This window comes from Rhea pennata, chromosome 2 (genome assembly GCF_028389875.1).
Source record: "Rhea pennata isolate bPtePen1 chromosome 2, bPtePen1.pri, whole genome shotgun sequence".
NCBI classification, from domain to species: domain Eukaryota; kingdom Metazoa; phylum Chordata; class Aves; order Rheiformes; family Rheidae; genus Rhea; species Rhea pennata.
In genome coordinates this window covers 164,184,462-164,210,402 of record NC_084664.1, presented here as the reverse complement: position 1 = coordinate 164,210,402, position 25,941 = coordinate 164,184,462, and positions in this window count along the sequence as shown.

Sequence of the window (25,941 nt, the reverse complement as noted above, 5' to 3'; positions counted from 1 at the left end):
TCTCCAGCCGGTGCGTGGTGGGGTGCACGCAGGGAGGGTCGGTGCGCCGCGGAGAGGGACGTGGAGCCTCCGCTGTCCTGAGGGAACCACAGGGTCTCCAGGACAAGTCTTAAATGAGAGCAAATGGCAGGCTCTTCCTGGCAGACACTGGCTTCTCCACGTCAGCAGTAGTGGCTCTTCCTTCACGTCACGTCAGAAGTTTTGCCTTGTGCCAAGAGCCTGGGGCATGCTGTGCCCTGGGCTCGCAGCAAGATGGAAGGGGTCTAGGCCATTTGGTAACCATCTCCCGATTCCCAGAGCAGCGCCCACCTTCCCCCCGGCTCTTCAGCCTGGTGTGTGGGGCTGAGAGCCCAGGACACCACAGCGCTGCGCTGCGGTGCCAGTGCCACGTGCGGTAGCAGAGCTGCACTGACGAGGGTCCGGGGCAGCTGGGCCCGGCACCGCCGCAGGCAGCGCGCTGTGGGACCGCGGGACGGCTGTGGCCGTGCCTGCTCCGGCTGTAGCCTCGGGGGCCCCGGGCGTCACAGCGGGGCTGCTGCTTTCAGACCCGTCGGCCCCGCTGGCTCTGGCTGCCCACAGCCAGCCACGGTCGTGCCGCGTCCTGCCGCAGCCTTGCGGTTGCAGGTCTCTCTCTCCTGCTCAGCTGACGCTGGTCTCACGGTGTCAAGCTCTCCATCCTCCCTGCACCCCTCTGCTCCGCTCCGTCCTTCAGCTTTCCGGCGTTGCTACACACCGCCATGCTGCCTGCAGCCCTCTCCTGTGCCTCCCGCCACGGGCAGCGATGTCCTGCTGGGGCGGTGGGCGCAGCATGCACATCCCGCTTTCCCCTCGCCCCCGGGAGATGCCCGTCGAACCCCGCCTGCCCCACCACAGCCTGCGCGTGGGAAGGCCACGGCCGGGCTGGCCCGGGGCCTTCAGCGCAGCCCTCCAGCACCAGGGACGCTGAGGGCTCTGCTTCGCAGCGGGGCACGGAGCCCCTGCTGCAGCACAGAGGCTGAGCACGGATTCATCTCACGTGCGGACGCAGGCGCTGCCAGGGCAGGGCCCAGCTGACTGCGTTGCCACATCCCTTCGTGGGGCTGGAGCAGAGGCTCGTGGGGGGGGGGGCAGGAGGTGCAAGGACGAATGCCACCCTGCAGCAGGAGCCATCGCGCAGAGCGGGCTGCTCCGCTGCGAGACAGCCCGCCAGCGAGCGGAGCAGGGCTGAGCGCGGTGCCCCGTTTCGCCGCAGCAGCGCGACGTGGCCGGGGCTGCTCCTGCGCGTGCTGGCAGCCGGGGCGCCTGGGCGGGGGAGAGCGGGAGCTGGCGCTGAAGGGCAGCGTCGCGGGGGGAGGCTGGCAGTAAGGACGCTCGTCCCTTCCTTGCTCCCAGGGAGCCCATAAAGAACCATTTGAAAGAGCTGGGCCTGCAGGACCCACACGACTATTTCTGCAAGGAGATGGACTCCTGGGGCTTCTCCAAGGAGACCGAGGTCACCAAAGCAACCCTCCGGAGCGCCTGTGCACAGTGGCTGGAAGGAGCAATCCAGACTCTGCAGGTGTGACTTCCTCCCATCCGTCCCCAGCCTTCCTCCCACTCCCGGAGCACAGCGGGGCCTTCGTGGACTGTGAACGGGGTGCAGAGCAGGAGCAAAGGGCGGGGGGGGGTCAGCTCTTCTGCAGTGAAGCCTCTGGAGGGGGGTAGATCACCAGCGAGGATACCCTGGTGCTCCGGACCTCTGTGAGCCAGATGGAAGGTGCAGCGAGGAACAAAGCCCAGCAGGAGTGTCTTTTTCTCTTCCTCGAGGGTGTGTCAAAATTCAGCACACCAGGAAGGAAGGTTCCCACTGCAAAGGGAGGGCTGGGCTTGTCAGGAGGAGGAGGTGTAGGCGAGGAAGCACCGCCAGCAGCAGCCTAGCTGAGACTGCTGCTCAGCGGGAGTCTTTGCTCTCCCTTCTTAGACAGGTGCTCCAAGCCTCAAGTGCAAGACATTGTCTGACAGGTGGAAATCCTGTTATTTTAAAGCGAAAGCAAAGCTGCCCACTTGGATGTACAGACACCTGCCCAGCTGAGCTGTGCTGCACACCTTTCCCCATGATCTTCCTGCATGTATGCTCTCCCTTTACACACTCATGTAGACCTTAGCACCATCCGCAGTGCACAGGGGTGCTGTAATTGCAGAGAAGCAGCAGAAAATCAGGGCTCTGGCACACTGGGCTTTTCAGATACTTCCTGCCTGATAAAGGCTTCTCCCTTCTTGCTCCCTGCGTTCTCTGCTGTATTTTGCTGCAAGTGTGGACCAAGCTAAACAGACCCCAGCTGTCAGGAAAAGGGTCTAGGGGCAGCTTATCTGTTTTGCACAAAATGATCTGCTCCCACAGCGTAGTAGGGTTGGAAGCTGATGAGGATGAGGCAGCTTACCACTAACAATCTGTTCATTCGCCTCAGGACCATAAGAACAGGATTTTGAATCAGGAGAGGTCACCCCAGAGTCTTCCTGGAACAAGCGAAAAGGTGAAGCTACTGCTTCTCCAGAGAAGCACCCGCAGCCCTGACTCACATCCAGTGCGGTGTTGAATCGGACAGCCTCCCACAAGCCACCTCCAACATAACCCCCCCGCCCTGGCCCCTGCTGCCTGCTGCTTCCTCTTGTCTTGCGGAGCCTGCAGCTCCTGAAGCTGTTGTGGAGTGCCAGGGCGCGCGGCGCAGTGAAGGGGCTCGTGCAGACGGGCCAGGCGGGGAGGGTGGTCTGATGGGCTCCCTTCGAGGGCTTTGTACAGGGCCGCAGTTCACCACGCTGCAGATGTTGTGGCACAAGCACACAGTGAAGTCTTCTGCCTGGAGACCTCTGCATGCCTCTGAAGAATGAAGACATGGACCCAACCCCGAAGCTATTCACTAGGGAGGATGACACAGCTAATCACAATGCTGTTACTCATCCGAGCGTGAGCGGAGCTCCCTCGTGTGCTCAAGGAAGTCAGGCACAGCAGAAAAGGCTCCAGGGTTAGGGCTGTTCCTCTCAGATTGCCCTGCAAGGGCAGCTGTCTTTGGCACTGTCAATTTCCTCCACGGAAACTGGGTCTGGCAGGGGTTCCTATGCCTTGCCTTCATGCAGTGTATGCTTTTGAAGTGGTCTTGTGCCAGAACAGCAGCTAAAATGAAGTTAATCTGAACATGTGAACCCCTCTTTCAGGTTAAGGGTGCTGTGCAGAGTGAAGTTTCTTCAGCTAGTCGTGTTTTCAGGGAACTGGGACGGCCAATAGATGCCATAAACCATTTCTGCGAAATGCAGCTGCAGAGAGACTTGGAGGCCCTGAAGGAGGTGAAACCTGCTAAGAAAGAGAACGGGTATGCAGGTTTGGCCTTGCCCTCCCTGGGGAGGTGAGTTACTGCTGCGGGGTGTGGGTCTTGTAGTGTGTGCAGAGAAGTGGAGTCCACACAGCGTGATGGAAGAGGTTGCACCAAGCATTTCAGTAAGCCACGTAGGCACCACATCTGCAAAGGGGCCACGGAAAACATCGCTCTGCATGGGATGCTGTATTGCTAATCTTTTTAGTTACACCCTCCCGAACGGCCATGCAAAAGCCATGCGTTCATGACTAGTGTATTCAGGATGGTGCTGAGAGTCTGAGGCTGGATTTATATTGATTTTAAAAGATACACTTGATTAATTTATCCATCTAACTAGTATGTGTCCTTTTGTTTAGTAAATAGTTCAAAAGTAGAAATGCAAAACAGTTAGAATCAGCTTTTTAAGATTTTTTTTTCTTGATCATTTAAGTTAGGATTAATATTGAAGTTTGTCATGATGCAAATACATCCATCTTGGGTTATGAATAATACAAATAGACTATTAATATACTGTATAGATTATGTTGTCAGTGGATAACACAAACACTCCTTTAATTTGCACACCCTCCTTTAAAAAGATATCTTTAAACTCCAGGATGTTCATGTAAACTTTGGAAAAAATACATACTGAGAGAACCAGATAAGTAGGAGGAGTGTATAAACAAATAAAAACCAATGTCACATACAGAAGATATATCTTCTTGTCTCTACACAAAACCCCACAATACTTGAGGAAATTATGAGAAAATGAGCAGGAGCAAAGAAAAAAAAAAAAAAAAGATATTAACTTCAGTTACAATGAAAGGAAGCCATGTTTCACACATAGTTTGACTGGACTGTGGCACTTGCCACCATAGAAAATTAAACCCAGGAGTTCCAAGTATGTGTAGAACTTTCCATATAAAAGTGAGGCTGAAAGAGACCGGAGGGGTCAGCTAGCGTGTCCCAGCCCATCTTTGCAGACTTTTGTCTGACTTCTAATTAAAAGCCTCGGAGTGCACCTGCCTCTGAAGCTTCAGTGACTGGGAGTAAGGTCTAGAGGATAATTGCTATTTCTGTGCTAACAGGCAGGCCGCTCTGCAGCTAGGAGAAAGCAAGGCTATGGCTCGAAGGAGTCCTCCGCAACGTAAGTGATGATTTGCCTCTCTTTCACCCCAAAGCTTTGTGGAAGAAAAGAAATGAGCCAAATGTTTGTGTCCAGCTAGCTGTGTGTACTTGTAATCAAAACAGCAATTTCAGCAGACTTTCAAAATCCAGATTGTCCTTCAGTAACTTGGTTTCGAAAAAAAAGCATCAACAAACTTCTGTAATGAATTCCCAAATAACACATTAATCTAAATCCATCACCGCAAGAATCACAGACTCACAGGTGGGTTGAGGTTGGAAGGGACCTCTGGAGATCATCTAGTCCAACCCCTCTGCTCAAGCAGGGTCAGCTAAAGCATGTTGCACAGGATTGCATCCAGGTAGGTTTTGAATAGCTCCAGAGAAGGAGACTCCACAGCCTCTGTGGGCAACCTATTCCAGAAATTTCTCCTCATTCCTCCCCTTTCCTCATAGGGGAGATGTTCCAGTCCCTCATCATTTTCATAGCCCTGTGCTGGATTCTCCTTGGTAGTGCTGTGTCTCCCTTGTCCGGGGGAGCCCAGAAGTGGACATAGTGAAGGATATGCTGTAAAAGAGTGACCTACCTCCCCTGCATAGGAAAGACCCACCGCTGCTTCAGCTGTCCGCTGTGGCAGCGTTACTGTTCAGAATAAATTTAGGCAAAGCATGGAGACAACCGTGGTGACCACAGGCCACATGTCACAGCTGAGAGAATTATCTCCAGCGACCTCATGTAACTTGGGCCCTACTTTGTGCAGGGCATTGGACTAGATGACCTCCAGATGTCTGTTTTCTATTCAGCCATTGGCCAACAATATAAACAGCTGCTGCTTCTCAGTAAGGTCTCACAGCAGAACCAGGCAGTTGGTTTGCAGAGCCTCAGCAACCCTCTGCATTTACTTTCAATTTCCTGTTAATCTGAAAGGAAAGTTATACCTGCTCACTACAAACCTCAGAGCTATAAGCCATTTTCGAAATGTGTAGGTATCCTGCCTGCATTTTACACTGAGCAATAACACACTGCCTTTAGCTTGAGCATGAGTATTGAATCTCCCTAAATTTGGGAAACGAGCTACAGTGCAGAATAAGACCTATAATTTCCGCTAAATTACTCTTTTACCTCTGTGCTTCCCTTTACTTGATCATTCCTAGAGAAACACGCTTTGAAATATTTTTGCTGACAAGTTCCCACACGCAGGGAACACAACGTTTGCAGCTCCACCACCGCGGCAGCTGTGTGGCTCAGGGGGACGCCACGACCCTGAACTATGCACAAGCGTTGTGAATATTCTAATCCTGGTACCAGTGGTTTTTGGAGAATTATGCAGGTTTTTTTTTCTTGTTCTCAGCCTGCGCTGTAGGTATGCAGATACTAATAATGAGCACGGTTTAAAACCAAGTTTTGCTTTAGTTTAACAATTAAATTGGCAGTTTTGACATGCCACTCGAATACGTACGTGGAAGTCCAAGCTCTTCACTAACACACTGCTGAAATACACAGAGGTATTTCAGGCCCAGTTAGGAACAAATATGCTCTGATTCCTGCTTCTTTCCATCACTGTATTCCTTTATCTTGTCTGCTTCTCTTCTTCAAACGCAGGTTTCTATCTTCCACATCTCTTTCCACAACCTTTAGTGAAGGGATTTGTACGTGCCGTTAAGCTGCCGTTGCCCAAGATCACCTTGAGGCCGTTCCAGGACGGCTCTGGCAAGCTGGCTGCACAAAACGCCTTCGGTGTCGTGGACCAGAAGGTGCAGAAATACTTCTTTCCGAAGCTGTCGTTCGCAGACAGCTATCCCTGAGGGAGGCCGTTGCTGCCACACGCGCGTCTGGGCTCCTGCGACGGCCAGCGTCCTCGTGATGCACTGCGCAAAGGCCCCCGATCTGCAACAGCTTGCCTTTATTTTCCTTCCTTCGCCTGTGATGAATAGCTACGCATCAGTACGTGTACAAGACTCCCAATTACGTTAATAAAATGCTGTAAAGGCTCTTTATCTCTGTTCCCATCTCTGCTGCAGAAAAAGCTATCAGTGGGAGGTCAGGGCAGTGGTAAGTGCATGGAGAAACAGCGCCAAGATGGGATACCCTGGTGCGGGGAGCTGCGGCGGGTACGTGGATACTGGGGGCGGCCAGAAGGCGGTTACCCTTCGACTGCGAGCTTGTTCCTTGTCTTTTGGTATGGGGCGACCCAGGGAGGAGCAGGCTGCGGTTTCTCCAGGTAAGAGCGTGAGGGGGCGGGCGGCCCGTAATTCCGGGGGAAGCACGTTCAGGTGTGCTCGGCGCGAACGTGCCAGCACCGAAGGCAGAGAGGGCGCAGGGCCGCCGGCGGCGCGGCGCGGCCCTGAGGCGGCCTGAGGCGCCGCTCTCCTCCCCCCTCCCGCCCCGCGCTCCCGCCAAGCCGCCGGCAGCCAATCAGCGCCGGCCGCGCCGCTCCCGCCCGCGGGGCGGGGCAGCCTGGGGTCGGCGCGCGGCGCGGCGCGGCGCGGGGCCGGGAGGCGCCGCGAGCTGGTGAGAGCCGCCGGGCGCGGGCGGGGCGGGGGGGCGCCGCCTGCCGGGGGGGGCGCGGGCGGGGCGGGGCGGGGGGGCGCCGCCTGCCGGGGGGCGCGGCGCGGCGCGGCGCGGCTCGGCTCGGCTCGGCTCGGCTCGGGGGGCCGGCGGGGGGCCGCCCCATAGGGTCCCTTGCCGCGGGGAGCGGTGTCTTCCCCTCCTGCGAGGAGTTCGTGGCTTGGGGGGGAGGGGATCCCTGTCCCGGGGGGTGCCCCCCCCCCCCCCAGAAGCCCCCCCGCCCCAGACATCCCTGCTCCAGGGGGGTGTCTCCCCCCATGGGTCCCCCCCCCCCCGGAGGCCCCTTCCCCTCCATGGGGGTCCCTGCCCCAAGAGGGGTGTCTCCCCCCCCCGAATGACACCCCCCCCTCAGACATCCCTGCTCCAGGGGAATTATCTCCCCCCCCATGGGAGCCCCCCCCTCCCCAGGACTCCCCACAGACATCCCTGCCCCAGGGGAGGATGTCTCCCCCCACAGAATGACCCCCCGGGGCTCCCTACCCTCAAAGAGGTGTCTCCCCACCTGGGATGCCCCCCAGAGGTCCCTCTCCCCCCCAGGAGGGGTGTCTCCCTACATAGGACCCCCCTCCTGGAAGGTCTTTACCCCCCCCCGGAGGCTCCTTCCCCCCAGACCTCCCTGCCCAGGAGGGCTGTCTCCCCCCATGGCATGTTGCCCCCGGAGGTCCCTTCCCCCCACACCTCCCTGCCCAGGAGGGGGGTCTCCCCCCATGGCATGTTGCCCCCGGAGGTCCCTTCCCCCCACACCTCCCTGCCCAGGAGGGGGGTCTCCCCCCATGGCATGCTCCCCCCGGAGGCTCCTTCCCCCCACACCTCCCTGCCCAGGAGGGGGGTCTCCCCCCATGGCATGTTGCCCCCGGAGGTCCCTTCCCCCCAGACCTCCCTGCCCAGGAGGGCTGTCTCCCCCCATGGCATGCTCCCCCCGGAGGTCCCTTCCCCCCACACCTCCCTGCCCAGGAGGGGGGTCTCCCCCCATGGCATGCTCCCCCCGGAGGCTCCTTCCCCCCACACCTCCCTGCCCAGGAGGGGGGTCTCCCCCCATGGCATGCTCCCCCCGGAGGCTCCTTCCCCCCACACCTCCCTGCCCAGGAGGGGGGTCTCCCCCCATGGCATGCTCCCCCCGGAGGCTCCTTCCCCCCACACCTCCCTGCCCAGGAGGGCTGTCTCCCCCCATGGCATGCTCCCCCCGGAGGCTCCTTCCCCCCACACCTCCCTGCCCAGGAGGGCTGTCTCCCCCCATGGGATACCCTGCTCTCAGGAGCCCCCCGCCCCCCCCCCCAGAGGTCCTTGCCCCGTGAAGGTCACTTCACTGAGCTAGAGCGTGAAATGAGTTTTGGGACTGGGTCGCAGACAGCCCCAGCGCGTCTGCAGGCAGCGGACCTGCGCAGCCGGCCGCGCGGGTGCAGGAGCAGCCCGCTGGCGGGGCAGCGCAGGGCAGGGACTTGCTCCTGGAGCCAGTGTGAGTATAACCCTGCCGAGGGGCCCTCCGCGTGGAGCTTGTGTCCGGAAGAGCTAGATGGCTTTGGCGCATTTGTGTGGTGTTAGGTTCAAGCTAATAATTCCTTCCCAGCTCAGAGATACCAGAGAAGAGGTCCAGTGGAGTGAGTGTCTTTCCTGTTCCAGTAGGCCATGTATTATCCAGGCATGGGGAAATCTTGGGGTTCAGTTACTACTAGGTAATGATGAGTTCAATGCATATAGTAGTTTGGGCACAAAATATGCGTTGGAAGGCATCTCTGAAACACTGTTCTTTTGGTGGTTGGGAATCTCTTAATTTAAAGCTTTAATCTGTTTATGGCCACCATATAGAATCACAGAACAGCTGGGGTTGGCAGGGATCTCTGGAGATCACCTGGCCCAAACCCCTGCCCAAGCAGGGTCAGCTGGAGCAGGTTGCCCAGGACTTTGTCTAAGTGGGCTGTGCTCATCTTTGAGGATGGAGATTGCAAAACCTTTCTGGGCAAGCTGTTCCCAGGTTTGATCACCTTACATTAAAAATTTCTTTCTTGTGTTCAAGTGGAAAATACATATGTCCTCTTCCAGCAGTTAGGTCTTGGTTGTTCAACAGATGACTGATTCCACCAACAAGCTTCCTTCTTATCCCTTTGCTGTAAATGATGGAAAGTTGCTGTGAAGGTGTCTAACAGGTATGCCACACAGCTCGCAAACTAGTCATGACTGTGGTGTCACTGTGGCTGCACTCATAATACCTTGTCTGAAGAAAACATGCTCCATTGTGGATACAGTACTTCAGGAAAGACATGATGCAAGTAACAGTGGACTAGCAAACAGGGAGTGCACAGAACTGATGAGATTTAGTTTTAGAGGAGGGAGAATTTGAGGAGCCACAAGTACATATTACTGAAGGAGAAGGGAGGTTCACGTACCTGTGGTGGATAGGGCCAGGATAATGGACATATAGGCTCAGGAAGGTACAGGTTTTGGTCGCTGGAAGAGAAGCCTAACACTCAAGTGTAGGAAGGCCTGGGTGAACTGACTGGTGATGCTGTAGAATCACCACTACTTAGTTTTTTTTAAGAATAGGTCAAACAAACCTAATTCCTGGCAGATGTAAGTATAATCAAGCCTGAAATGAGGAGGGTGCAAAGTCCTCTTCAGTTACCAGCTCTTTGCTGATAATCTCTGTGCTGTAGGGAAGAAGATGCCAGGAAGTGGGCTGTTGCTACATGATAACTTTGTGCTCACTGCTCCTGGTCTTCCTCTTTCCTAAGACAGTAAGCAGGCTGCATGCTTCTAGTGTTGTTCTGCTACTGGTAGGTCACGCTGACCTCTGCTCTTCCTGCTGAATGGCCAGATATGCTTCTGTGCTGCAACAGGGAACTATCCTGAAAAAATGATCATTTGGAGAAGCTGCCACCACCAGAAAGATTAGATCAGCCTGTTCCTGGAGTTCGAGCGTGATCCAGGTAGCCCCGTGGGGAAAAGAGCAGCAAAAAGCAGGCTGTGGGCAGGGTGTGTATGGTTCTTTTAATGTTCATCATGTTCAGCTGAACTATTTAATGTGGTGACCCCTATTGAGCGCTTTATTGAAACCCCGGCACGTGCTTTATCTCTATACACAGTGGACAAAGATGAGTTTGGTATGATCTACCATTGATAAACCCTCACTGCATTTTTTTTTCCTCATTTTCATAGGTGCATCTTTAACAGGAAGGAATTAAATCAACCACTAAGCACTGGAGGTGATAAGGAAAATTTCACTCACCTCTTACGTATCTTGCCTGTATATAGAGCTCATACCTAGAGGGTTACAGTCTTACTGCATCTTTGTGTGTGACATATAGGAATGCTTGCCTGAATCATGATACAGTTAGGAAGGTATTGTGGGGTTTCTCACACTTGATGCTTCTAGAAATCATGAATTTCTAGGAACTATGAACCTGGGTTAATGGTCCGTTCAAGTATATCAGCTTTTCTGATTCTTTATTCCATCTACTTTTTGATCTGCCTGCTGACTTATCTCTCCCAGCCTTGTACAGGTGAAACACCTATTTACAGTATTTTGTGCTAATTTTGGCATTTTTGTGGGTTTTTCATGATCCAGTTGCAACGTGACTTTTGCATTTTATAAATGATGCACACGATTTCCCCTCTCCACTTCTCATCCTCAGTAACAATTTAGTCCCTGTACTATTTCTCTCCTTAAAATGACTTGAGCTTCCTTCCCACTGTTCCTGCAGCAAAAGAAGCTGATAAGATCATTCTGAAGGAACTGAGGAGACTTCCCAAGAATCCACCCAGAAAAATATACCCACACTTTTGTAAATGGCATGCTAAAGCCAGTTTAGGCTTGTTTCCTAGGCTTTAGGAAAAAGGATGTCAGCAGAGGACAAGGAAGTGACAGTGTGCTTGGAAACATCTTCTGGGAAACATTAGAAGAACACTTCATTGCTTTCCCTGTTTTGCTTCAGTACAGGAAAAATAAATGAAGGAAATTCTTGAATGCCAAGTGAATCTCTTTCTCAGATCACTCTTTCTTTCCTTCTCTTTGGAGCAATTTATTTATCTGCAATAAAAAGACACTTAGAATTTTACAGTTTTTAAGATGACAACAGCACATGGTTAGTGAGCACTTTAACCTTAGCACTGCAATAACTGCATTTGTACATGGAGAAGGAGATTAGATAAATAAGACAAAAAACTATAGAGGGAAAATACCAGAGTTTAAGCAAAAATAATGAAAGTGCTGGCTTGTAAAATTGTCAGCCAAACCTTGCTGTATAAGTCTACACTATCGGTTAGTCCCTGGAGTTTTTGATGTTAGATTTGATTGACCAGTGTGTGAGAGCACTTGGAGAGAAGCAGCAGTGAAAAATTTGAGGTGGGCTCCCCACGCCCTTGTGTCACGCAGTGCCTAGTGACTCTTTCTCCTCAACTGAAGTGCTTGGTCACATTTTTTTATTTTCTTGGTGCTTCCATATAGTTGTGTTGTGCAGACGAATAATTTCTGTGCGTAACTGACAGTGGATAAATGATTGCAGCTTGTGAAGTTAACTAATAACATGCTAGTCCTGATTGCTCAGAAAAGGAAGTGCTGGAATCATAAAATAACTAGAAAAATACAGCAAGTATTAACAGGCATAAATTCTGCTTTGTTTGAACAAGGTGATGTTCCTTCTTTGTTTTTTTTTTTTTTTTTTTTTAAAAAAAAAGAAGGTGGTTATTTAAGGAGTTTACATGCAAGGAGCATAGATACCTTTGGGGAGAACAACTGTATTGTTGCTTTAAATTTGCATGTGGTTGCCTGAGTGCTGTTTGCAGGCAGAGGGGCTGGAGATAAGGACTTTGTGATCAGGTCATTCTTGGGTCCATTTATGAACAATGTTTTCTGCAACAAAGTGGGTTACCTTAACTCTCGATTTTGAAAGTGGCACTGGGCATTTTTAAGAGTTTCTAACAAAACACTGTTCCACTGCGGATACTAAAGGCAAATTACGGGTATTTTTTTCTTCCTTGATGTATGAAAAAATATCGCAATGCTATGCTGGAGCTGGTTGTGCTCTGATTACGGAGGTATTTTTTTTCCTCTTGTTCTTTGGAAATAAACAGGATGGGCAGAGGAAATGAATGGAAATGAGAAACCTAAGTGGAATGTGTGGCTAATTTCTTTTATGTTTAAAGCTTATATTGAAGCTTAAGGTTGTATTTGCATAAAAGCTTTGGCTGGGAGAGAAAATTGAGGTAGGGATGTAATTGTTTTATGGTTCTTCTCTATCAGTAGAAGTCCCTATGTCAGTGCAGTGTTGATCAGTATCAAAGTCCAATTGCCCAACAGCATGTTTTGCGTCAAATAAGCCCTGCTGACAGAAAGTGCTCTTTTGCATTTTCTGCCCTAAGGGAATGTATTTATATAGGTGTATAGGTTAACAGGAAAGCTGCGAGGTTGAAATCCCTAGCTACTGCTCCTTCGTTTACTGCTTCTATTGCAAGCAGAGCAATTATTTATAAGATGATGAATAGATGTGGAGCATACTTCATTGATGAAACTGAGGAGCGCTTGATGTAGTGTTGAAAGTGGGTTTCTGGTCCTAGTTGGCTACTTTTTTTTTTAAGCTGGGAAATACTGACTGAAGCTATGGGATGTGAGAGAGTTTAAGTTTGGGGCTTAAGAAGACTTTGCATGTCTATTATTGACACTTTTCTGCTACATTTCCCGCCTTATAAGCTGGTAGTGTCTATGTTACTTATTGAGAAAAGAAACAGCTGTGATAACTTTTTTTTAAGTGTTGTGTAAAATGTTGGGATTGATGTGGAGTCAGGAGATGCAGCAATAACTCTGGCCAGCACACTTTTTTCCCCCCTTTCAAATAACAAATCCCAGCTGGTAGCTGTACCATTTGTATTTGGTAGCAGGGCTTTGTCTTGGCCTGTAGCACCAAGTCACCAGTATATCAGGCTGTTATCAAGGAGCATATACTCTCTGTGAACAGGGGATGATAGCTAATGTTTAGAGCCATGAGGTTCTGCAGCAGTCTTTGCCCTGAAAGTGGCATGGCCAGAGTGGTTTGAGGCAAACTGAGCTTGTAGCAGAAGGAGAATGATGTGCTGGCTGAAGGTGGTGGGGCAGGAGCACTCCAGGTCCACGTTCTTGTGGGGTCTTCTGGCCCTTTGGTAGACATGGTTAGAGCACCTTCAAGCACCAAGGGGAGGAGCTGCCAGTTTGTCAGAAGCTAGGGTTGAACTGCCTTCAGAAGGTGCTCTGGACTGCAGACAATATAAATGCTCAGGCTAGTTTAAAAATATATATGACTGTTGTCATAGAAAGGGTGGCCCCTTTTGAAAAGGCTCGAAGTGTAATGAAGTATACTAAAATGAAGTGTGTGCACTGTGGTGCTTGACATGAGCTGTGTGTTGGCTACCTTGTAATGAAAGCAGGGTTATTGATGGGCTATATTTTGTATATCCTGTTGGTGACAGTATTCCCTTTCAATAGCTATGAAGGTGAGCTCTGGTCAGAGAATTTAAAGAAAACACCAGCTGTGATGCTTTGGGAGTTGTTTCCTTCTTCTGTACCCTTTTCAAAATGCAGTTGTTGAAATACCAAAGTTCCCTGTTTATTCAGCTTGTTTCTATTTTGACTGCAACTCTCTGAATAGAATTAAGTATGGCTGAGATCATTCTCAGCCAAGCATGACTCAGGTTGCGTTTGTTTCGTGCTGGTTAGTGTATTTTGCTCCGAAAAAATTTCCACCTGACGTTCAATTGTTCTGTGTTCTGTTAGGCGAAGTATGCACCTGCTGTAGCTGACCACTGAATTTGTATTTGCTAGTAAATTTTAACAGGTTGTATTTGGCCTCTTGAAACTCATCACTTCTAGCAATCATGGGGTATTTTTGTTGTTGTTGTTTTTTTTTAATCTGGAAACATTGTCATTGTCATGCTAGTTATCTGCAGTAGCTTATTGAGAGCTGGCAAAATAGCAGTAGTGATTCAAGTAGTACTTGCGCACTAGTCAAACATAAAATGTGCAAGAGAGTATTAACTTGCGAAGCAGAAACTTGGAGGATCACATAGAATCATAGAATCGGTAAGGTGTGAAGGGACCTCCGGAGATCATCTAGTCCAACCCCCCTGCTCAGCAGGGTCGCTTAGAGCATGGTAGACAGGGTTGCATCCAGGTAGGCCTTGAAGATCTCCAGAGGAGGAGACTCCACCACATGCTTTTAACTTTCTTAGGTTGTCTCCATTTGATTCACTGAATACGGATGACTTGCAGTGGTCACCAGCAGGAGAGATGATCACTCCTTTAAGTCCAAAATGCAATAGAAACAGTTTATTTTGCTTTACCTAAGAGAAATGTATGTGTTTAAATTGGATGTGCAAGAAGCACACATAACTGCTGTGCTTGTGATTGCCTTTGGACTCAGCATTTTAAGAGGGAACTACACACAGAGCATTGAGGCTGTTAGTGCTACCATCCCTAAAGCTCTGCTCAGCAGTTCTGGAGCAGGTTCACCTCCTCCTAATGAAATCAGAGGGAAAAATGCTGTTTTCTTTGGTGAAGAAAAGCACGGCAAGAACCAATGACTGACAGGCAAAACCTGACAAGTGCAGATCAGGCTCGTGTTTTTAACAGTAACCACTGGGACATGCAAAAGCGGGGTGGACTCTCCATCTCTCTCCTCCGTGTCCTGAAGGGAAGGAGCTCCGCTATGATGGAATGCTTTCCTGCAAAATCGCAGCTTGCCTCCCTGTTGAAGCCCAAGTAGTCAGGTCAATGCCTGAAATCAGGTGATGTGTAATGTCTTCTGGGGTGCAAAGCATACCCTGATCCAGATCTTGGGAATCGAGGAATTTTGCCTTTAAAGGCAGTGCTCTCTAAAGCAGAGTGTGCCTGGGTTGTTCAGGCTTGGCTGGAGGTGTAGAAGAGTGAGCCGTGGAAGTGGCTAGTTGGTGGCTTCTGGTTTCAGCTCAGCTCTGTCGAAGAGCCACAATCTGTTTGTGGATTTGGTGTTCCTTATTTTGGCTCTGGCTTTTCCTGTTTCTTGAACTGTGGCTGCTCTGAAGAAGTGTTAGCAGCATAACTCTCTAGTTTTGGCCTCTTTTGCAGATCTGCACTGTACTTTAACTCTGCTTTATGCCTTTCCTTCTGTCTGTGAACCTCAGTCAGAGAGTCAGTGTGAGCCCAGTGCCAAGGTGTTAAATCATAATCTCTGCTATTTCATAGCCGTTGAGTGGTCCTCATTCACTTTCTAACTGCTTTGCTAAAAGGACTTCTACTTTTCGTGTGTAGTTATGATTATGGATGGGAGGTGAGGTGAAGTTGCAGAGATACTGAGAATACTAAAGCAAAAATAATGAAGTAATAATAAAAAGACAAAATCTCCCCTCCAGCCCACCTATAACAAGCCAGACATCTGGGTGACCATACATAAGATTGAAAAAGTAGCTGGTGTTTAAAGTGTGCTGATGGTCAGCTGTGATGAGGAAAGCTTATTCAGGAGCCAAACTTCAGTAACCCTGTTCTAGAAGACCATGCATCTGTGTCTTGATGGCAGTAAGTTGTCCTGGACAACAGCTTGGGCATGTGTGAGGTGTGTGAGGCTCTGCAGACCTCGCTCAACTTCTTCTGCAGGCTGGCCCAGGCTGATGTGTGCTTTGAGCCGATGGGCTTCAAAGCCTTTGCCTGGATGGGGGCACTGAGACCTAGACTTATGCCCAGTTTCTGCTCTGTCAGTAGCCCTGTGCAATGTAGCTGCCAGGATCTGATCTCCCCGCTGCTTGCATCATGGGAACAGCTGTCCTGAAGTCTGTAGGACTGAGCCTCCAAAGGCTACAAGCAGAGAGCCCTGTTGCATAAAGCCTTCAGCCACGTTTTTTCCCGTTGCGATTTCATAATGTATACTCTAGAGTTACTGTGTGGCCTTCCAGGGCGCTTGAAAGCCTGGTCAGTCTGTTTGTTGTTCCTCTGGAAGCATTGCTTGCCTGGATCTGTACAAGTGTATTCTTTTGAAAAAAAAACAAAATAGTTGTGCTGTTCTGTAGCCTTTGTTCGTGTTTCTACTCTTGTACATGTTCACTGTTAATGGACTTTGGTACCAAGTTCAGTTTTGGAGAGGATTTCTCTACCATTGCTGGTGAAGATGGTTCTACAGAAGGGTTTTCTTTTTCTGTGTCTGAGTGGTAAGAATTACAAATTGATTCCCATTCTGGATTTTTTTTTTTTTTTTTTTTTTTTTTTTTTTTTTTTGGATACCAAACATCTCTGGAGTCCATCTTGAATACTGACCAAGTTTAGTCAGGAAGAACATGTCGTAAGTTGTTTTTATGGTTCTGACAGACCTAAGTGCTGGACTAAAATCTAGATTTTTACTTTTGATTGCTAAGTATTATGTGACTGTCTTCACTTCTGATTGAATGAACAGCCCTGCTGTTAGGGCTATAGTTTATTTTTTAAGTCTTCACAATAAAACTTGACATTTTTCTGATTTGAGGCTTCCTGAGTCTCTTATCTTTCCTGCTCATGTTTCCTATGCTGCTGTTTTGAGTAATGTTCCTAGCTTTTGGTTAAAAGAAAAAAAGAAAATTGGCTTGATGGCAATGAATGGATGCAGACATGATGTCTGTTTTTGGCAAAGCCAGGGACCTCTGCTCCTGTGTTGTGTGATGCCTACCTAGAATTTTTCCATAGTTCCTCGTCTTTTGTCTCTCTCGAACTGTGGCAGCTTCAGTACTGGTTTCTAGTTTCTTGAGGCCTGTTGTATTGAATAATGCAATTTTAACTTTCAGTAAGTTTGATTTGCTTTCAATGCTATTGCTGCCAGGCAGCCCACAGTGTCCAAGTGCTAACTCATAGATGACCAAATCTCAGAACATGATTGGTTCTGGTAATTTTGGTGTTCATGATGTCAGAATTTTCATGTGATGATGTCATTTATCAGATGCTGGTTTCCAGAAAACGAATGCATCCAGGTCCTCTTGCTTGGTGGAACAGTTGCTGCAATGCCGCGTTGGTGCCTATCGTTAGATTTCAGCATGAGCAGCAGGTTCGAGGCTGAGTATTTCCTGATAGTACTGTGGTGGCCTTAGAGTCTTTGAATTTCGGGTAGTCCCTGCACTAAAATTCCCCATGGGAAAAGTTTGCTGTTTGCCAGTGTGGTGAGAACACCTGCAGAAGAATCTGTGGTAGCAGTCGCAGAGTGTGAAACTGCACACTGACCCCGTTCCCGTCAGGGCCAGGGATGCAGTTCTGTTTTGTCAACTGTGTCTAGCTGCTTCCTGGGCAGTAGCTGCTCAAGGTTGGTGCAGCTGAGATAAGGTTATAGTTCTAGTAGATTTAAGGGGCCCTTAGAAAAAAACGAGTCCATGGAGATGCCTCTTCTGGGGTGAGACAAGGGGGGAGGCAAGGAGCCACGTTCCCAGGTGGCTTGCCGTGGGTCAGTGGGCATCCATGGCTTGCAAGCTGGTGGGGTGGCTTGCCCCCACAGCATGGCCAGAGCTAGAGAGTGAGCCAGGGGGTCCCCAGAACAGCTTGTGGAGCTGGTCTCCAAGCTCCGGCTGGAAAAAGCAGGGCTGGTGGCATGCAAGGCAGTGGGGCATCTGGGATGGACCCCCCTGACTGTGCTCTGCACCCTGGACGAGGTGCTGTTGACACAGCGGCAGCGAGTTAGGCAGTTGGAAAGTGATCTTGAAGCTGCTAAGGAGGCTCCACAAATAACCCAGGAGGCTGCGATTACGATCACGGATCAAGCCAAGAAGCTGGAGCACCGGTGTGCTGTTGCGGCCACCTGCATCGCAGACCGCCGGCAGTGATGGGGGAGCAGCGGGAGGTCCATCCCCAGGCACTGTGGGCACTGGTGCGCAGAGCAGAGAGGGATCCAGAAACTTGGGACGGAAGTGTCTGGGACCACAACTATCCGTGATTTTAAAGCATTAGAGCTGCGGCAGGATGTGCAGGGGTGCTAGCAGCAGCAGCAGCCGCATCAAGAGTTGTTAGAGTGGCTGTTAAGGCTGTGGGATGATGGGGCAGATGCTGTTTATTTTACCAGAGAGGAACTCAATAGCGTGGAAGCTTTGCCCCTGCATCCCAGGCTGCATAACACTCTGCACCTCGCAGGAGCAAAACCAAAAGGTTTTCCCTTCCTTAATGGAGCGAGTGATAAACACGGCACCTTCAACCTGGCCGACTGCTGCGGGCTTCAGTGATGGGCTCACCGAGCGGACTATTGCAGCAGGGATAAACCAGCTGCAGCAACTAGGGATGTTGTCCAGAATTCACACCCCAACTTTACCGGACTGGATCAGGTCCCCATGAGCAAAACCCTGTGGATTAGGATGCTGCAAATTGCCTCTCCCCATCTTAAAGCGATGGCACTCCCTACGATCGGGAGTGGGACCGGTACAGTGGGGGAAGCTGCAGTGCTGCTGTCTGTTAGCAGAGGCATCCCCCGTTAGCAGAGATGGGAAGTCGGAAAACGGGAGGGTAAATGAGAAAAAGAACGAGTTGTGGCACTGTGTTCTGGGACCTGCTGCGAGCTGGTGCGCTGCACACGCAAAAGAGCACTTCTACAGTGTGCAAATACGTTAATTTGAAACAAAGCCTGAAAAAATAAATTGGCCGTTTTATTTTAATGGACAGTAAACCCAGCACGGAGCTGCTCGAGCGGTGGCAGGTGCTGCAGCTGGAGCAGCACACAGCCTACAGAGGTGGGGGAACGTGGCGAGCAACCAGGAGAGCACTGGAGGGGCCGGCGCCACTCACTGCCTCGCCACCAGTGCACAGAGGGGCAGCTGCCGGTGGTACAAAACCAGGCCAGACAGCATTGCCCCTGCTGTACTCGCTTAGCGCCACAGTGAGTGCGGACAAAAACGTTGTATCTGCAGGGGGCAGAAGCCTGGGGAGGTGTGGCAAACTGGGTATGTTGGACAGCTACCAGAGAGCCAGCCCAAAGCAGATGTTGCAGATGTCTGAGGGCCTCCGTATTAGCCAGAAGGAAGCTTGGTGGATGTGGCACCAGGCTTCTAAGGTTAAGCAATTGGATCCAGCCTCTCCTTCTCTGTGTAGCTGGTCCAGCTTGCACACCAGTGAGCTGCACATTGTGAAGCCCACCCCCAGCTGTCGTTGTCTTCTGACTTCCCATCCAGGAGAGACTGTAACTGGCTTTCCTCCCATTGGAGGAAGGAAAGTTTCTTTAGTTTCATGCAGAACCTGTTATGCTGCAGCTGAAGTCAGCTGTGTTTAGGGGATGGAACACTTCACAGAATTCAGAAAGCATTTTGATATCCTTCTGGTTTGATACTTATAAATAATGAAGTTTATTAATTCCGAAGAAGTCTGGGAACAGACTCCAAAGACCTAAGTTTGTCCTGGCTTCTTTTGGTCAACACATTCTTCTGTTCTGCTGCTTAAACCCAGAGCGTTTGTTCAATCCAGATTATGTACATGTTTGACACTTCTTGTTTGCATGTGTTGAAGATTAGCAAACCAAGTGACACCACTTTTGCGGATAGTCTAGAACTTACATGTCTTTTTGCCTTATTTTTAGATGTTTGCTCCGGGTGTAAACTGAATTCACCAAAATGTCATCAATACATCAGAGACAAAATGAGGATCTTGAACGTTGTCACTTGCGGAGGATCGGATGCAAACCTACAGTCTCTGGTATTGCTGATCTTATTCAGTGAGTACCCTGTGAAACAAGCACTGGACTGCTGTGCTAAGAATGAACGCTGCATGCTGGGGTTTGTGTTTCTTGATTTGTGCTGGGCTTGGGCTTGCCTACACTCTGTGTTCTGCAGATAGCTTTTGTGCAAGCTTGCTACGTAGTAGTTACCAAGCTTGCTGGTGAGTGTGTGTGGAGTACATCAGACACTCTCTTTGCACTGTAACGTACTGCAGTCCTGTAATGTTTTGGGAAAGAGAATGATGGCAGATTGGCATTCCATGTGGTATGAAGAACGCACAGAATTTGGTTTAAGGTGGAATTTTCTGAATTGGTGCTCACAAATTGTGACTGGTATTAATTATTAATTTGGACTCGGATGAATTGCACACCTGCAGTTTGTATCTTGCATATAGTTTGTCTTAAGGCCTTGAAGCCTGGAGTGGTCTTCCCGAGAGAGATACGTTAGCAACTTTTAAATGCTGGGCTTCCGTGAGATGTGTCTCCTGCCAGGGCAGTAGGCTGGCATTCGATAGTTTCCTTCCCCGATGGACAGAAACCTGCCCTCTGAGAACCAGTTCACTCCAGGACGGTATCTGCCAGAAGTGCTCCTCCAGCTCTGAAGATTTTGCAATTCTCTTCCCTACTCTTCTGTTTTCAAATTAAATATCTCATTGCTCTTTTTTTCTATGTAGTTTGTCTATGGGAAGGGATTTTTATTTTCTAATAGAACAGTCTTGATATTCTCTTTCTTTTAATTATTTTTACTAGAGATATAAACAAACTTCAGCCAAAACTAAATGAATAGCTTTCCTTCTTCAGTTAAGATTTCTGATTAGTTCATTTGTTGTGCTTAAGTTTTTCTTTGAGAGGTGTTTGGTTCCTCTGTGAATACTGGAATGTAATGTATTATCTGTCTGTTCCTTCAGATCATTAGCATCTGATGATGCTAATGTTAATTATAAGTGTGCTTACAATCCTCTGTTCGTAATTACTATGTCTCCTTTTCCCTTTCCCACCAAAAGTTTGGGCACATTAAATTTCTTCAAGGTTGGATGTCGATGATCACCATTTGCTCGTGAAAGTGTCAGTTGTGTTTTTCTTTTAGCGTAGCTGCTAATAGGATGAATTTGTTTTGCTTCGTGCTTGGTTTTGTGACTTGGATTTTATTGACTCTGCTTTGCAGCAGCTGTAACTTAATTGATAGATCTCAGAAATTCAGTTGCACCTTGCTGATACCATGACATTTTTGTCTTCAACCCCTCATTAATCTACTGACTATATCTGTAGAGCAAAACTTTCAAGGAAATTAATAAAATAAAGAATAAATAAGAAAAATGGAATTGTAAAAGTATTTGTAAATTTTTTCTTACAGCTTTTATAAGGATGTTACGCTGTTTGGCAGAAACAAAGATGTTGTGGACTACTTCATTAGCTCTCCAGGTGAAACAAAAGATTGCATATCCCGACATCATGCCAGAGTGATTCGAACTGCTGATACGTATGAGCTCGTGGATTCCAGCCTGACAGGCGTTTATGTTAATGACATCAAAATTAGTGGTGAGTGTGAAAGGGAGGTGTGCAAAGAGCCACAATCCTGTGAATTTCTTTAGGGTGAATTGATCACATATATGTAAATCATTACCTTCATATTGGCATAAGAGAGAATCCTGGTATGTCCTAAAATCAGCCAAAAGATGAAACATATTAAAACCAGGCAAAAGATGAAACACTGAGGGTAAGCAGAGGCTTTTTCTCATGCCTCAGAGAGGGCTGCCTGTGTAGTCCTGCTGGAGACTGTGTTGTTCAACACATTATTAAGTAAACTGAAGAAGCAGCTGATTAGTGAGATGACAAAGGTTGTATTGATACAAAATTATTGAATATATAGTGAGATAAAGGTAGTGAAAAACTATGAGGAGAATCTCATGGTACTCAAGACCTCTTGGCTTTCAAGTGTATCTTCCACAGTTTATTGAGGATTTCTTCAGAAAAGGTGTCCATACCTTGAAAATAACACTGGTTGTTCTAGCCCAGGAAAATGTAGTAGGACTTGGGAAAATACCAAGAATGTTTAGAAAGAATGATCTGAGGTTTAGGACAGACTTTCATAGCAGGAAGAGTAGATAGATTAGAGCTCTTAACTTAGAAAAGCGGAGGCTGGGAGGGTACTTCAGGTCTGCAAAGCCGTGAACAATGTGGAGATGGTCAAAAGAAATAATTAGTTCCTTTGTGTGCAGCTTGTGTGCAGTTTCATTGTGTGCAGTCTAGCGGGAGTTTGATGTTTGGTGATGTTTTGGTGGTTGTTGGGTTTTTTTTTTGTTTGTTTTAACAAAGTAAGACTTTTATAGCAAACATATATTCACAGAGGATAGGGTATGTTCACAGCTGTCTGAACAGTAATGTCCCAGTTGCCACCTGTGGATCAGGAGGTTCCTGTGCAGTGCTGCAAGTTGGGTGACATACAGCATCTTTTCTTATTCTGTTTCCTAAGAACCCCATCCTGATCACTGCTAGAGGTGGGACACTTGGTGTGCCTTTGCTGTCAGCTGGCACAGTAATTCTGGAGTCCGTATTTTCTCTTTCCCTAATAATTTCAGTCATAACAATCCTAAGAGAAGTTCTAAAGAATGATAAAGAACACATGCTTATTATGAAATGTAATGGAATGCTTTTAAATCCACAGGTAAAGTTATCTTGCAGAAAGGTGATATTGTTATATTTGGGCATCCCACAGAAAGATACCTAAAGCCTGGAACACAAGTTCGCCAGCCAAACTCACAGCTCTGCTTTCTGGTATGTCTTATTTCTTCCTGATGTTTTGCAGAAACTGCCAAATCTTGACTCCTGGGCAAAATGAGATCACTGCTGTCCTCACTACCAGGTCGCAGTCCACAAACTTGGTCCCATATATTGCTGTTACTGTGCTGAATTCCCAGCAGCAATATATTGCTATGTTGCTTGGCTACAGTTCTACCATCTTTAAGTCAGTTGGTGGCTCAGATTTATGGGCTCCCAGAAAGACCTTCTAGCTTTGACAAAGTTTAGTTGCGTCTTGCTCTTATTAACAATACTGATGAGGCCTATAAATTGATATCTGATAACACTATGATTTCCTTGTATATGCTTATGTATTTGTTTATGCTGTAAATGTGAAGAATGAGTCACTTTCAAAGATAACAGAGTAAGACTTTAATTGACATTAAAATTGGAGAGCTTGGAAATTTGATTTTTTTTAATCTCTAAAAACTGAAATGCTTTTATTTCTGCATTGCCTTTTTTGCTCTGAATTAGGCAGTCTTGTTGAATCTGGATGCTGAATTTGAATGAAGAGGGTTTTGAGCTACGTTTTCTTTTCTGTCTTTCAGTTTGAACACTGTTGCTGCAGGACTGACCAGTGGCAAAATGCCTGTGATGAGATGAGGAATTCCATGCCACAGGTATGTGGGTTTGGTTTAGTTTTCACTAATGGTATCTGGATTGGTTCATTATTTGGGAAACACTCCACAGCTGAGAAAAATGAGCACATATGCAAAATGTTTCTTAGCAAGTCAAAGCCATTCTATTTCTATATAGTTAGCTTTGTTGGCTATTCTAAGATCAGTCTGCTATTTTATCATCTTTTATGGATTTGTAATGTGTGATTTTCAGAGAAGTTAGCAAAAACACCAGAAAGCAGGAACCATACTTTCCTAGGTACATCATAGAGACAATACTGAAGAATGAAAGTAACCCTTTGTTCTCTGTTTTGATTGTAACAATATAAAAAGTAACCTTTTTTAATACTCTTCTGCATGTTCAGATACCTGCATTTATAATTGAAAGAAAATTATCATTACAAATAATTTCTTACTAATATCATTGCTTATATGTAACGCTCGTACATGGGGGAAAAAAAAACTAATTTTGAATCTTGGAATGCAAGCACAAGTTAGAAAACTAATAATTTGGAATTTATGCCTTGAAGATCTGTACCATGGAAAACTCGCAGGGTAACAAACTCTGCCTCCAGAGTTGAGAGTGTTCAGTAAGAAAGCCTGGGGGCTGAATTTTGAAAGGAAGGAAAGCAAATGCTGAAGAGCTGCTGAATAAGTGAGCATTGTCAGTTCTATGCACTGTGTGGGGCAGGTGGACTCTGTGCAAAATAACATAGAAGCATGTAGTTAAAGACTTGACTTGTGTGGAGGAGGAAGGCAAGCAGAGAGAGGCTTAACCAGTGTGTTTCTGCGCTTCTGAATGTTGGTCTTTGGCACGTTGTGCTTTAGGGAGGTGCACGCAGCCTCTGACTTCAGAAACACAATCTGGAAAGAGAAATTCTACCGTGTAGCTCCACAATGCAACTCATGTGGCCTGGAGGGACAGGAACATTTTAAGTCTGCTTTGTAGCATCTTCCATGTCAAGTTTTGTGGAACTGCCAGTAATAGTCCAAACATCTGGTTCCTTAATGGTGGCACTCAGCTTCCCATCATTTTGCTGTTGAATCTTAACTAGCCTGTCCACTTTGCTTTCAACCTCCATACCTATCTCTTTGCTTCCACCTAGGTTCACAGTCCCTCTTGGCGCTCAGTGCTCCTTTCTTTCCAAGGCCTTGAACATATCTTCCCCCAAATCTTGTTCTGATTCTCCCTTTGCTCCTATGTCCTGATGGGATCCGTTTCATCTTCCATCCATGCCTTTCTCTTGGCTTCTCATCTGACCATGATTCTTCCTCTCTCTGTTTCCCTCCCATTTCCTTCCTTCCTTCCTAAATGTTCTGATTTAGGCCAGTATTTCCAGTCTTAGCTCCTGACGCAGTCTGCTGCAGCACCTTTCTTATGCCTCCTTTGTACTCTTTTTCCATGTACTTGGGGGTGGTTTGAAGAAGGGTCTTGTTAGCTAAGATTTTTTTTTGAAGCATTTTTAATGCTGTTGGCATGCACAGAAATTACAGAATTCTCAGCTCTGAAGTTTGGGCCAAGTCTGCAGTATAAACTTTTCATGACTGTGAAACCTCCCTTTTACTAGTTTATGGTGGCGGCAATGGCAAAAGCATTGAATAGAAGTTGGATTCTATGTTGTCAGTGCTATGTGTTTTTCTTTCTTTTTCTTTCTTTTTCTTTCTTTTTTTTCTTATTTTTTTTTTTTTGCTTTTTGAATGTAATACAAAGAAGTAAGTGCAACTGTTGCTCAGCTAATTTCATTGTCTCTGTGTTTCACTGCTTTCTTTTTCTCTGTCGCAGGTTCCATTACACCTGTTAACATCTCCAGAGATTCCTCAGTTCAGCTCAAACTTGATGTTTGAGAAAAGTGTTAGTCTTCCTGCTCAACCCCCATCAACACAGACACCCCAAGATATTACACGTAATGTGGGAGCTCTACGTGAATCAGCTGCAATATCAGATACTGCACTGAAAGGTTACACTGTATCGGAGCCTCTATTTTTACGTTCTACTTCACCCGAATATGAGGTAATGAGCAGGAATTCAGCAGTGACTGTAGAGTCTGTTCAACAGGCAGTCTTTTTGCCTCAGGAAAATGTCTCAAGCAAAGCAAAACTGATAAATCCGGACTTGCCACCTGTGGAACAAAGTGAAGGCCAAACCTATGCATCAAGATCCATCCTCAAATCTTACAAACTCTTCCCAGAAGAAAACCAGGACAGTGAAGGAGTAGTAATGGAATCATATTCAGCAACTTCTCCTAATGAGGAAGCTGTAATATCCAGGGATATTACGAGGACAGATGATTGTAACTTGTGTAGCAGAGAGATGGTTAGTCTTTCGGACTCGTCTCAACCAGGACGTCAAGGCCAACATGTTCCTAGGTTGTTAGAACCTGTAGCTGACAAATCAGTGCTTCGAAGTTGTGACAAGTCGGATGGTGAATTAGTAGTGATGGAGACTGATGTTGATAAATGCACAGATGAAATGGTTGGATATGAAACTACTGAGACTTCAGGACTTGGCGCTCAGGTTATGCATCTACTTGAGGCTGCAAAAGAGAATGCGAATAATGTGCCATCAATCAGTAGTTACAAGGAGAAGATAACAGAAAAGTCTCTGTGTGCTACGGAGCACCCCAGAGAGCCCTCCGAGGAACAGCGCAAACATGATGCTTGTGTACATGATGCTTCATGTGAGACTATGTTTTTTACTGAAGTAGAAATGTATGAATATTGTCAAAAGGAAAAAAAATGTTCTTCGGTTAACAGCTCAACAGAATCAGTCACTGACAAAAAAAATAATTCAGAAGATGGTGATCCTATTAAAATAAAAGGAGCTCTTGAAAGTCAATATGCCAGTGTAAAACAAATAGAGAACCAAAAAAACCCGGAGCATG